Genomic DNA, 10,000 nt, shown 5'->3' on the forward strand with positions numbered 1-10,000 from the left:
AGTACGGAATGTGTTTGTGTGTTGTGCAGTGTTAGAATATGTTTAGGTATTCCTTGCATTTGATCAAGGACGGTGAACAGAGAGACTTTGTTAGCATATCTGCAGGTTGCTGATCAGTAGGTGTGTAGTACACCTTGATCAAACCTTGATCTTGGTAATCTCTTATGGCATGGAATCTCACATCAATGTGTTTTGTCCGTTTGTGAAATACGCTGTTTTTAGTCAATAGTATGGCACCCTGATTATCGCTCATGATTTTAATTGGAGGTTGAATTGGTATTGTTAGTTCTTGAAAGAGTTGAATGTACCACAGTACATCCTTGGTACAGTCGGCAATTGCAACATATTCTGCTTCTGTGGTACTTTGAGCAACACTTTTCTGTAGGCGAGATGCCCAAGAAATCGGTGCTTTGCCCAAAGTAACAACAAAGCCTGATGTAGACTTTCGAGTTACAGTGTCTGATGCATAGTCAGCATCAGCATAACCAATTAACTCAAAGTCTTCCTGATTTGAACAATAAACAATGCCAGTATGAGTGGTCCCAGCTAAATAACGAAATATTCGTTTTAGAGCAACCCAATGAGTTTGGTTGTACTTTGCATTGAATTGTGATGCTCGATTTACTTGAAAGGTAATGTCAGGGCGACTGATAATTGACAAGTAGAGCAACGCTCCTACTGCTTCCTGATAGGGTATCTTTGTGTCGGGTTCCTCTTCTGATGCATACAACTTAATGTTAGAGTCTCCTGGTGTTACTACTGACTTGCAATCTACCATACCAAAGCGTTTAAGAAGTTGTTTAATGTAATGTGTTTGTTTGATTGAGATCACAGAGCGATCATCGCTTTGTGTGATCTCCATTCCCACAAAGACTGAGGGTTCACCAAACTTCATTTCGAATGTTTGTTGAAGCGATCTTGAAATATCCAGTAGTTCTTGTTCGGAAGTACTGGATATTAATCCATCATCAACGTATATAACACAGATCGTTAGATTATCATTGTTTTTGATGTAAACACAATTATCAGTCTTTGTTTGTGTAAACGAATGCTTATTAAAGAAGCTGCGTACTTTCTCATTCCACTGCCTAGGTGCCTGCTTAAGTCCGTACAAACCTTTCTTTAATTTAAGGACTTTATTTGAATTATCTGTAAACCCAGGAGGTTGATTGATGTAGATCTCTTCTTCTAGATCTCCGTATAAAAAGGCAGTCTTAACATCAAATTGTCTGAGGAACATTTTGTAATGAGCAGTAATTGCAAGAATAGCTCTAATCGAATCGTATCTAGCTACTGGACTGAATGTTTCAAAGTAGTCTATTCCTGATTTCTGTGCAAACCCCTTCGCTACCAGTCTAGCTTTGTATCTATCAATTGAACCATCAGCTTTTCGTTTAATTCTGAATACCCATCTGCAATCAATCGGTCTTGCACCTTGAGGTAATGTTGTTAGAGTGTAAACGTCATTCTTTTTAAATGAATTCAATTCTTCTTTCATTGCTTCTAACCATAATGAACGCTCTGGAGAAGCCATAGCTTCTTCATAGCTTGTTGGTTCATTTGATTTTTCAATTGCTTGCAACGCTAGGTTAATTATGTCTACTTGTTTTTCTTGTATTTCATCACTTACAACTTCTTCTGGTTGATCTGGTTCATCAGTTTGTTCAGTTCCATTAGGTATTTCAATACTATCATTGACTTCTTCATCTTCACACATACTAAACAAATCTTTCGTACGCTCGTTTTGTACTTGTTTAATAGCTTCTTGAACATTGTTATTACTATCAATAAACTTTATTTCTCTTGTAACGAATATTGAATTGGACCTTGGATCAAAAATCTTGTAATTCTCTGTTGTTGCTGTGTAACCTACGAAAATGTATTTCCGGGCTTTCGCGTCCCATTTCTTTCTGTTTGCATCAGGAACTTTGGCATACACAAGACTTCCAAACACTCTTAAGTGTGTATAAGTAGGCTTCTTTCTGAACCAAAGTTCCCATGGAGTCTTGTTATTATGCTTGTTTGGAATGATATTCAATACATACATTGCTGTATGCATTGCCTCTGCCCAAAGAAACTTGGGCAGATTCATATCTTGCAACATTGACCTTGCTAATTCAACTATTGTACGATTTTCTCTTTCAATTAGACCGTTTTGCTCAGGTGTGTAGGGAGCAGAAAGTTCATGGTCAATGTTCTTATTTTTCAATAGCACTTTAACACGGTAATCAATAAACTCACCTCCATTATCGCTACGCATGACTTTAACCTTATTCCCTGTTTTGTTTTCAACAAAACCAATGTATATAGTAAGTGAGTTTAATGTGTCTGATTTGTGTTTTAAAAAGAATAAGGTCCTGTAGCTACTTGCTTCATCTTTAATAACTAGCACAAAATTAGAATGACCCAATGAATTGCACTCCATAGGTCCTTGTAAGTCGCAATGCATAGCTTCGCCAACATTAAAGACACGCTTAGGTTTATCTTTAAATGGTTGCTTATGCATTTTTCCTTTGATACATCCTTCACAAATGAAATCACTTAAATTTGTATCGTTTTGAATTGGTGGAAGTAACCCTTGTTTACTCATTTCCATTATTTTGAAAACATTCACATGTGCTAATCTACGATGCCAATCCATTAGATTGTATGCTTTAGCAGTCAACGCTACATGACATTCTTTTTCTAATACACGCATAGCTAGTTTAAAAGTATTACCAGTTTCTTCAGCTTGAACAATTGTTTTGTTTGTTAGAGGATTAAAAATTTCCGTTGAGTTACCAACTGATCTCAACCCAAATCCCTTCTTCTTCGACTGTCCCCATGAGAAAAGATTAAAGTCTCCTAAGTCTGGAACAAACAACACATCAGTGAGTTTCCCCTTAACCCATTCTAATCCGTTGAAGCATTCAACTAAACAATCGCCCTTGGCTATACCCTCAATCTGTTTACCATCACCAATAACAAGTGGTATTGGTGCATTCAATTCCTCAAGATTTTGAAAATTCTTAATATTACCGGTCAAATGGAATGATGCGCCAGTATCTAATATCCAATGTGATTGATTATTAGAGTCTGAACGGACAGTTAATGAGAAATTGTTATTAGCATTAGATGAGTGAGGTTCACTTTGACTGTTTTGGTAATTGTTATTGTTCTGGAATTGAGCATTGTTAGCGAAATTCGGATTCTGGCTGTTTCTATTAAAGTTAGATTGTCTATTGAAGTTGTTGTTGCTGCGATTGTTAAAATTGTTATTTCTGGGCTGGTTGTAATTATTAGTATTTCTGTTGCTGAAGTTTCTATTATTATTGAAATTTCGGTTGTTATTGAAGTTCCTGTTGTTGTAGCTATTGTGATTATTGTTCTGATTGAAGTTATTGTTGTTTTGATAGTTTTGACTGAACTGGTTGTTATTATTATTGTTAGCACTTCTGAAATTATTTTGATTTGCTAGAAACTTCCTACATGATGAGCGAGAGTGACCCTTACCATTGCACTCCCAACAGCGTTTTTCAAAATGTCTATGTTTTGGTTTATTATTATTTTGAGATACAAGAGCTTCACCTTTGTTTTCTCTCTTATTTGCATTCAAACGAGACTCTGCTAATAGTAAACTTGTTTTAAGATCTTTTAGATTAATATTGGTTCCTGCAATAATTTGCATGTCAATGGTTTGTCTAAAAGTCTCATATTGTCCAGGCAGATCATCTAGAATTTTGATAATGAGTTGCCCTTCATCCGTCACAATTCCTAAATCATTTAACTGCCTAACACACGTCTCAAGCTCACTGAAATAGCTTGATATATTGTGACTTGAGGTAAACTTAAGATCTATTAGCTTACGCCTATTTTGCCAAACATTTGACGTGGTGCGTTTTTCTTTAGCGTTAACAATATTAGAATACATTTCAAAAGCGGAAGTTTTGTTTAAAACAAGGTGTTCGTTACCTTCAGACATAGATGACATTATGATGCTCCTGGCTCGTGCGTCATTACGTTTCCAATTTGCTATGTCGGTCGCCAAGTCTTCTTCATTCTCTCCTTCAGCGGGCTGTGTCGGTCGTACAGATTCTCCGGTGACAATATCCCAGACGCTCTTTGCTTCGCAGAAGGCCTCGAGTGACTGCTTCCAGAGCAGGTAGTTGTTGGCGGTTAATTTTACAACGCATATGTCTTTGCCAGCCATTTTGAGCAGATTTCCAAATTCGCACTGTTAAAGTTGTTGGTGTGTTTAGATGAGTTTTGTGGAGATACTTGTTGATGTTTTAAAGATGAAAAATAGATGTACAATAGTAATCCTAATGGTATCACTTATTTTATTAGGAACGCTTTAAATTTTAACACGTTAGGTTAAACTAAGTAAACCTTTCACAAGATATTTCACTAGGTCACTTAACACAATTTTAAAGTTGATAAAGAGTTAGTTGAGAGCAAACACAGCGTAATTTAAATGAAGCGAGCTGGTCCCATAACCTGTTGGTTTTATTGAAATTTTAAGTTGGTTGTTAAACTGAGTTGAACTAGAGATTCAAACAAACTTGTAACTCAATGTGAGTTCTTCAAACACCTTTCTAAATTAAGTGGAAACACAAAATATCAAAATTACTACGAATCTTCTTGCACCCAGCAAGGAAAGCAGAAAGTGTTGGTAAAACAAGAATAAATCAAAAGACTGGTTAAAAGTAAGTTTTAAATGGTTTATTTCAACTGAAGAAAGAAAAGGAAAACATTACAATATAAAGTCCGTTGAGGGAGCCATTTTGTGTTGACCCATGAGTCCTCGTAGGGTTATCGGATGCGCGTGATGAACAAAGTTCATACGCGTTACAGAGCATGTTTAAAGTGTGTTTTACATTGAGTGAACACAATACAATTATAATTAATACAAAGAAATTAGTTTGGGATCATTTGAAGAGTTCAGCATATTTTGTCCATAGGGTTTCATGTAAAAAGTCGAAAATTATTAAAGTTATTTTTATTGTTCTTTTTGTGTTTAGGCAGGTTAAGAGTGATGTGAGAAGTGTTTTAAAAGTGGTTTGAATGTTGTCTGATGCTTAGAAGCAAAGTTATAAAAGTTTGGGTTTCCCTATGGGAAATCCCATGTTAAGGTCAATTTTGGTTGGTCGGTTACTGTAGGTCAGGGTTAGGGTTTTGATGTTGTTTTATTGAAGACTAACCTACTTCAGGATATGGGCTATCGAACCATGTATCGCATTAAGCTATATCTGTTATGGTTTGGCCTACAGTAGGTACCCCAAAATGATACTAACTGAGCTGTATTGAGGTTTCGTCGAAATCGGTTTTTCGGCAACTGGCCTATGAGTAGGCCACCGATTTCGACAATTGATATATGGCCAGAAAGGCCCTTAAACAAGCTGTTTAATGATGTACTGCAATCAGGAATCAAAGTTGAGGTTCAGAAGTTATTCCCGAAAAACCTATTTTTCGGGGGGAGGAGCTTAGAGAAAATCATCTCTCTATGGGAACCAGCATGGGCAAAAAGTTCTTCTGATTCTGGATATCGATACACCATTCGAAAGGGCATAAAAAGATAAGAAAATAAAAGTATGGCAGGTGGTATACTAGCTCTTAAGGTTAAGGAGTTATTAGGGTTCGAAGTATTCGGAAGTGACCTATGGATGAGTGAATTTTCTAAGTCTGTCGGATCTGGTCGTGCAATATACCATTCGATAGGGTATTAAATGTACATTAATAATGTCCAAATAACATAGGCTCTTAGATGTTTCTGAGCTGAGTTATAAGCGATCAAAGTTGAGTGGTCACTTCTATGGAGATACCAATGGTCACCTATTGGGTCGGTACATACACCAATGCAATGCTTATCAAATGAGTATCATTTGATAGCATAGCCTCATAGTGTCTAAATTGATTAGTTAGGATGTTATTTCAGAACGTAGTTACGTAACTGGAAGGGAGTGAGTAATTAAAGATCAGTGAAATCAGGTTCGTATTGGGTCAAAGTAAGTTTTAGAGGGTTTGTTGAGTCGGGAATTCGAAAAATTGGGTTACGAAAAGTGTATATAACCAACATATATGTGGTGAGTGTAGTTGCTGAATTGAGAGAAGCAACCATCAGTAGTTGATGGGGAGGTAAGTGATTGTCTACGGTTATGGATAAGTCAATGCATCAAGCAGTGGTATGGTCCAGACTGTAGCTGTTCACGCATCTATTCCTGTTATTCTGTTGATGTTTGGTGGTTGAAGAGACGGGCCTGAATGGGTTTGGATCGTCAATCATCTTATCACCACACACTATTATACAAAGGTAGAGTACCTGCAAGACCTAAGGTCTTCCTTGGTACGACTGACAATATCTATGAGAGTTGGGCTTTAATGCTATCAGACTTCATATCTTGCATATATGTTCAAACTAGTCACTCAACAGAGTGAGCAGTATTAGTATTGAGCTCTGCTTGTGCAAAGCAGACCGCAGATTGATCCAAGAAATTGGTATCAAGCGGTTATAATACTATGCTGTTTAGTTGACTTGCAAACGTACCCAGCAATGGTTACTCCTGCTAGATGTGCTTGCACATTTTAGTGGAAGAAGATGGATTCTAAAGAGTTTTCTGCAGAATCATCTTAATGCACGACATAAATCTCGATACCTCGTTAAAGTTAACATCCACTTGCTGGTTGTTAGCTGAGGATATCGTATTTATAGCTGCAAAAACAACTTGTTTAGCATTTTACTTTGCTAAAACATCAAGTTACCTGGTTGATCCTGCCAGTAGTCATATGCTTGTCTCAAAGATTAAGCCATGCATGTCTAAGTACATACTGTTTATAAAGTGAAACCGCGAATGGCTCATTAAATCAGTTACGGTTCCTCGGATATTCTTTTTTACATGGATAACTGTGGTAATTCTAGAGCTAATACATGAACAAGTGTTCCAACCTCAGCTTGCTGACGGAAGGATCGCATTTATTAGTACAAGACCAATGATTCTTATTCACCTAGAACCCTGTTCAGTGATTTCGGTCGCTGTCTAAGGACTAGCAGTGGGGATCTTAGCAACTTCGGTTGCATTTCTTGTGATGACTCTGAATAACTGAGCAAATCGTATGGCCTCTGAGCCGACGATGTATCCCTCAAGCAACTGCCTTATCAACTGTCGATGGTAGGTTATGCGCCTACCATGGTTGTAACGGGTAACGGGGAATTAGGGTTCGATTCCGGAGAGGGAGCCTGAGAAACGGCTACCACATCTAAGGAAGGCAGCAGGCGCGCAAATTACACAATCCCAGTACGGGGATGTAGTGACGAAAAATAACAATACGGGACTCTATTGAGGCCCCGTAATTGGAATGAGTACAATTTAAATCCTTTAACGAGGATCTATTGGAGGGCAAGTCTGGTGCCAGCAGCCGCGGTAATTCCAGCTCCAATAGCGTATATTAAAGTTGCTGCGGTTAAAAAGCTCGTAGTTGGATTTCAGTCGAACCTATGGGGTCCACTGATTAAAGGGTTAGATGGTGATGTTAGGTTTCTTGCTTGTGTCTACGGATGCTTGCTTGAACCTTCATTCCTCTTTCCTGGTGGTTACATTCATAGTGTTTAGACAGAAAATTGCTCGATATTTGCTATCAATGCTCTTTACCGAGTGTTGATTCAAGCGATCGAGACTTTTACCTTGAAAAAATCAGAGTGCTCAAAGCAGGCGTCCAAAACCTCGAAAGAGGTGCCTAAAAACGGTATGGTCAACCATCTATATGATGCGTACCACTACCTTAACTTGAATGATCTTGCATGGAATAATGGAATAGGACCTTGGTTCTATTTTGTTGGTCTTAAGAATCCAAGGTAATGATTAAGAGGGACAGACGGGGGCATTTGTATTGCGGCGCTAGAGGTGAAATTCTTGGACCGTCGCAAGACAAACTACAGCGAAAGCATTTGCCAAGAATGTTTTCATTAATCAAGAACGAAAGTTAGAGGTTCGAAGGCGATCAGATACCGCCCTAGTTCTAACCATAAACGATGCCAACCAGCGATCATTCTGAGTAACTAATTTCATGACTCGAATGGAAGCTTCCGGGAAACCAAAGTTTTTGGGTTCCGGGGGAAGTATGGTTGCAAAGCTGAAACTTAAAGGAATTGACGGAAGGGCACCACCAGGAGTGGAGCTTGCGGCTTAATTTGACTCAACACGGGAAAACTCACCCGGCCCGGACACTGAGAGGATTGACAGATTGAGAGCTCTTTCTTGATTCAGTGGGTGGTGGTGCATGGCCGTTCTTAGTTGGTGGAGTGATTTGTCTGGTTAATTCCGATAACGAACGAGACTCTAGCCTACTAAATAGACTTGCAGTTTACACTGCAGTACTCCCCCTTAGTCAACCTGTGGGTGGTAGTATCTCTTGATGGTTTCGGCTGTTGAGGGCTCTGCTGCTATTAGCCTACAGAATTGGCTAGGGTAAGGATGCTGTAGCACTGTAAGGACTTCTTAGAGGGACAAGCGGCGCTCGCAGCCGCACGAAACAGAGCAATAACAGGTCTGTGATGCCCTTAGATGTCCGGGGCCGCACGCGTGCTACACTGAAGTGGTCATCGTGCATACTGTTTCCTGCTCCGAAAGGAGTGGGTAACCGCTTGAACCCATTTCGTGATGGGGATTGGGCATTGTAATTATTGCCCATGAACGAGGAATTCCCAGTAAGCGTGAGTCATTAGCTTGCGTTGATTACGTCCCTGCCCTTTGTACACACCGCCCGTCGCTACTACCGATTGAATGATTTAGTGAGGACTTCGGACTGGTCAATCCAGACCATTGGGAAACTAGTGGTCGGATTGTGCTGGAAAGATGTTCAAACTTGATCATTTAGAGGAAGTAAAAGTCGTAACAAGGTTTCCGTAGGTGAACCTGCGGAAGGATCATTAACGTATTACCCTCTTATTATAAGAGAAATACAACCTTCAAACAATCAAACACTCTGCATAGTGATATTGTAGATGCTAATATGGTGAATGCAATTGAATTGTATTTGCATTAGAGTCGCAATTGTGAATGTTTATTGCAAACATTTAGCCATTGCAACATGATTCTAATTTGCATTACATTCGTTCATTCATACATCCATCTTTCATTATCCAATGCAACAAAGAGTGAGGGTTATCTAACGATAGCCATAATTTCTTTTGCAAAACAATTGTAGTTTATAATGAAAAGCCTGTCTTGCTACATACTTGGTACCTGATCAAGTCTTCAGCTTATGCTGACGGCAAGGTTTAAAGAAGGAAGTTTTACACTTCTTCGCCTAACTAAGTAAAGACAACTATGGTTTTTATAAACTGCATACAATTGTTTTCAAACCCTCTCAATGCAGATTTAGGATACTTATTAAAAGTCCCACGGTGGCAAAGATACATCTTCAAGCGGTGGATCACTCGAATTACCAATCGATGAAGAACGTAGCTAGCTACGATAATCGGTGCGAATTGCAGGACACGCCGAGCACTTGAGCTTCCAACGCACATTGCGGCTTTCGGGTCTTTTCCGAGGTCACATCTGTCTGAGAGTTGAGATGTAAAATAATCAACAAAACACTTGCATACTACCATATATGCATTGTTTTGAGAGGATTGTATATTTATATGCATGAATCTTGATGTTTTATTCCTTTTCTTAATTGCAATTCGTTGCAATTTAGTAAGGAGAATCTCAAATCTACTTGTTTCACATGATAAATTTTGTGTACAATGCATATTTCATCTCTGCAAGCAGTATATATGAATAGATACTAGCATGAGATTCTAAGGTTAGTCGCCTATCTGACGACGCTAAAGTCGTATTGCAGATAACTATGGTGATCAACTAACCTGTTAACTGATGAATCTTCTTGCACTTGTATAAATCGTACAAATAGTAGCTATTTCATTCTGTTAAAGCAGACCTAAGAAGTAATGCAAAGGCAAAATTTGTGCAAACATTAAAGTAGATTTACGTTGCTTGCTTGCAAACAACACAAATAAACA

General features: G+C 38.6%; 2 non-coding genes across 2 annotated transcripts; both read left to right on the forward strand.

Moving 5' to 3' along the window:
* The first annotated feature begins 6,735 nt into the window (after positions 1–6,735).
* Positions 6,736–8,905, forward strand: LOC149093073 (small subunit ribosomal RNA). The gene has a single exon (XR_016200395.1). It is a non-coding gene; the product is annotated as a small subunit ribosomal RNA (ribosomal RNA).
* A 487-nt stretch (positions 8,906–9,392) lies between these two features.
* Positions 9,393–9,547, forward strand: LOC149093074 (5.8S ribosomal RNA). The gene has a single exon (XR_016200335.1). It is a non-coding gene; the product is annotated as a 5.8S ribosomal RNA (ribosomal RNA).
* Positions 9,548–10,000: the final 453 nt, after the last annotated feature.

The sequence above is a fragment of the Tetranychus urticae genome, unplaced genomic scaffold (assembly GCF_039701765.1).
Source record: "Tetranychus urticae isolate SD_2017Ah unplaced genomic scaffold, NJAU_TeUrti_SD_1.0 Scaffold_4, whole genome shotgun sequence".
Taxonomy (NCBI): domain Eukaryota; kingdom Metazoa; phylum Arthropoda; class Arachnida; order Trombidiformes; family Tetranychidae; genus Tetranychus; species Tetranychus urticae.